The sequence below is a fragment of the Gavia stellata genome, chromosome 5, assembly GCF_030936135.1.
Source record: "Gavia stellata isolate bGavSte3 chromosome 5, bGavSte3.hap2, whole genome shotgun sequence".
Taxonomy (NCBI): domain Eukaryota; kingdom Metazoa; phylum Chordata; class Aves; order Gaviiformes; family Gaviidae; genus Gavia; species Gavia stellata.
In genome coordinates this window covers 6398843-6403199 of record NC_082598.1, presented here as the reverse complement: position 1 = coordinate 6403199, position 4357 = coordinate 6398843, and positions in this window count along the sequence as shown.

Below are 4357 nucleotides of genomic sequence, written 5' to 3'. Positions count from 1 at the left end.
CTAAAATAATTTAATTGAATGTTAGCTACCATTTAACCACAATTTTAATCGAAACAAACAGATCATAAATGGAAACAGAAATGCTGTATGTGCAAGTACACTGCTTTATATTCCAGTGTCCTATTTTATGGTTTCGTATCCCAGAGTCTTATTTTTCAAATTTATACTGAAAACAGAAAACTTTCAGGCATTCAAATCAAATCCGTATTTCACTATTCTTAGTTAAAAAACAGTTCAGTGTGTGACACTTCTTCCACTTTACACAAAACATTTTAAAGCTCAGTCAGTTGATAGATTAGTCTTCATCCAAACTGTAGAAAACATGATATGGGGAGAAGCCCCCTTGAAGAGACAGTCACCGGTTAAACTGCAAGTTTTGCAGATTATATGTGATACTTTCAAGATAGTGGCATTGTAGTTAAAGTTCTACTTAATTGTTCTTTTTCTTCCCAGAGCTAGTTTACTGCTAAACACAGAATCAATCATTCTCTCTAGATCAGAAGACTGAATTTGGTTTTAAAAGAAAAACTGAGGCTGTATGTGAACTCTTTTACAGTTAATGACTACTCCAGAATATCTATCCTCCTGTAAAGCAGAGAGCAATTATCACTGAGATCAGAGCTCACATTTCGCCTTTGCCTTTCCAGACAGTTAGATTTAACTTCTCGTCCCCAGAATTTCTTATTTTTAAGTATACCGCTCCTTTAAAATTTGCCTGGCTTTTTCTTAAAAACACAAGTTTAAAAAAAAAAAAAATCTTCACCAGGATACGGCATTTCATCCATTACACTGAGATTTTCAAGGAGATCCTAGTTCGGAAGTATGAGTCATTGTCAATGAGTACTAAGGGACTTATTAAGAAACTCATTATCAGCATGATAGACCATAACTAATACTGTGGAGCCACAGTGGCTGTGCCGACCAAGAACAGTGAGAAACTGTAATCCACATAATCTTAGCTTTTGAGGACATGGATTAACATGGAAGATTTTAATGCTTTTTCAGAACCTCTGTCCATTTGGGCAGTATCCTACAACACAATTGCATTAACTTCAGATACTTCACACATTAGGATTTAAAGACTACTTCTGGTAGATGTGTATTAGTCACTTCAAACAAAATATTCCCGCTCAGACTCCAAGGCACAGAAGCCATACAAAAGATGCAGAAGGTTTCTGGTTATTTCTGAAACCACTGTGAGGATCTGAAACCACATCTTCTGCATGGCTAAAATTCTCTCTAACATGAGACTTTTTATTCCTCTAACTGGGTCACAGACAAGCAAACAGCATTAAGCAAAGTTGGGATTCACCTAAACAGGGAGGGAAAGACAGATCTTGTAAATGCGTGCATGTCATGACTAATACCTCTTCTTACACTGTTTGACACACCTCATTCAAAGAGAAAATTTAGGTGAGTTACCCAACAACGCTGGTGACTCTATTTAAGATCCCTAAAGGATCCAACACCGATGCTTTCTGGTTTTGAAAAGCCTCACAATGACTGACAATTAAAATAAAAACTCCTCTCAGGAGCACAATGTGTAATTGAAGAGATGATAAAAATAAACCCCTGACAGTAGCTGCGAAGTTCTTTACCAAGCAAAATGAGGTATGTTCTTTCCCCCCCAGATATTCACCTTATGGCAAAAAAGGCCAAACATCCTTGAAGAGACATTGCATGAGATCTGTGATGCACAAGAAATGTTACATTATGGCCTACCATTGAGGAGGAAAAATACACACATGGCTCTATACATATGCTTACAGAAATAAACCAACAAAAAAGCAAAAAGGGGGGGAGGAGTCATTTGTAGACATCACCTGATCAGTGGAAAAATAAAGCAAACAAATAAGGTTTACATAAACATTCATATTCAAGAGCAGCCTTGTGATCGTGAGAAACAAAGGCATGCAGATTTTGGAAAATACCTTTTTAAAAACAAAAGATGCCAGTGCCAAAGTTGCAGCTGTAACCATGTTGGAGTATCTTGTTAAAACATTCAACACAGAAGAGTAACATCATAAAATGTTTTTGTAATACCAAAATTATCATGCATTTCTGAAAGAATATAACTTTTATCCTGTGCAGCTGTTACTTTGCATTAATAAATCCTCTGTAAGGTTTCTTCCTGCACATTGTCCAGATACCTGCAAGTAGTTTGGAGGCCCATGCTCACCTCCAGCAATATGAGATATTCCATACATAAATAAGAATGAACAGCAAAGGTTCTTTTTATGAGCAGCCTTCCAAAAATACAAAAGCCAGAACAGCTCCGGTACCACTGTTTCAGCACACAAAGCCCAAGCCCGGCAAACCCTGCTATGCCATCAACTGACTTCAAGCCAGATCCTGAAGAAATTCAACTGGCCATCAGTCAGCTACATTCATACGGTGTGGTCAAACTAGACACGTGCCAGTGGCAGCTAGACAGCCACTTGCAAGTTCAGACTTTCAGATACACTTGCTGGAAGCCACAACCACAGTGGCTTTGTAACGCGGCGTGCTCTAAGGGCTGCAGACCATCCCATCAGTTTGGGAAGAGAGGGGGCAGCGGTGCAAACTGCCCAGGAATTGCTGCTGAGCAAAGGAGACTCTCGGTGGGTAACTCTGCGAGCTCTGGGGACAGCGTGACACACGTCACCTTAAGTGTTTCCCTCGTCCTGAAACCTTTGCTCCAGGGCTTGAGTAGGAAATTTTCCACTAGCAAACAACAGGCAAAACATTGGCCATTTCTGGGAACCACACACCCAAATTCCCAACATGCACGAAGGTCACTTAGCAGCACACACTTGTATGCTCCCAAGATATGGGTCAAATCAGGTCACGGCTTGTATGCCTTCAAAAATTCCCCAACAGTATGGCACTGCCTGCTCATCTGTTGGTCCCCATAAGCTGCGGAGGACAGACGAGACCGTTTCGGTCAGCTCTGCTGACTGATCACCTGCCCATGCTCCCAACCTTGAGGGTGCCTACAGGAGCAGCACGTCCTGCGTGACATTGGGAAAAAAAGGCTGAGAAAAGACACAACTGCTGCTGGTGAACACATCAGGAAAGGGAGTGCAGGCAGCAGAAAGAGCTATTACACTCTAGGACAATGCCAGAGTACAAGCAAATGGGGTTAAACTGACCGTGAGTAAGTGCAAGCTAGACATTTTGGTTACCAACCATCACAAACGTGTTATTTCACAACAGAAACAGAACAGAGGGAAAAAAAAAAAATCACCTTCTTTTAAGATGTATCTATCTGTAAATGGGATTATATGACATGGTGTTGACAAAGGACTGCACCTGATTACCACAAAGGTCTTCTTTTACTAAAATAGCTTTATTTGAAGAATGGTGCAGGTATGCAAATGTGCATACTTGCAGGTGCCCACACAGACACATAACAAAAGGCATTTGTGGCTACTTGTGCTGACATCCTTTAAAAGAGTAGTTTAGCCAGAGGCTTTAGAAGGACATTAATAATAACAACTCCTGTCCGAGTTATGCAGCTCATTCTCTAGTACATCGGAAGCAGTAAAGGGACTTTCCTTGAAAGCACCAGCAACTAGCATCGGCATGCAGCTCAGGTAAAGGAATGACATCACCCTGTATCTCAAAAGCATTACCTCATCTCCTAATCCAAGGAGTGAGTCACCCAGGCAGTCAGCTGCAAATCTCTTGGCACAGAAAATGTAGGTTACCACGATGCACTTACACATTCCTCTGATCTGTCAATGTAAATAGCTATTTGTTCAGCTTCACTGGTCAGCAATATGGCACATAATTGTTAAGTGGCTTGTCTTTCAGAAGTAACACTTAAAAAAACCCCACATTAACTATCGAGCCCTAAATGAGACGCTGCTCTTTTGCTCATTACGAGTTTGAAGCTGAAGTTCTCCATTGGCTCAGCGCGGGGTGCCGCAGCCCTATCAGCGGCGCTGGCTGCTCAATCTCCAGGCCGACGGGTGAGGTAATGCAGTTTCTAAAAAGCCTTCACAAAAAAGCAAAAAGGCATAACGATCTGAAATGGCATACGCTACCAGGGAATTTGCTGTCTAGACTCTTTACTGGAAAGGAGGGCACCGCACGCGAGGTTCCACGGCAGGTTGATCGGTGCAGGAAGAAAGCTGCTGATTTATAGCAGTGGAAAAAAGAAAAAAAGAAAGGAAAAAAAATCGTGTAAACAGAGATCAAAACAAGCTGAAGTACTAAAGCTTCCATGAGCTGTTTAACAGTGTGACATTCATTTCCCATGCCTAACGCTCTTTATCACATGAAGCAAAAATCAAGCCTGCTCACAGGCAGGCACATCTGAGACAAGTCTGGTGCCAAAACAGTCAATATTATCGTTTTCAGATGGGCTGGACTT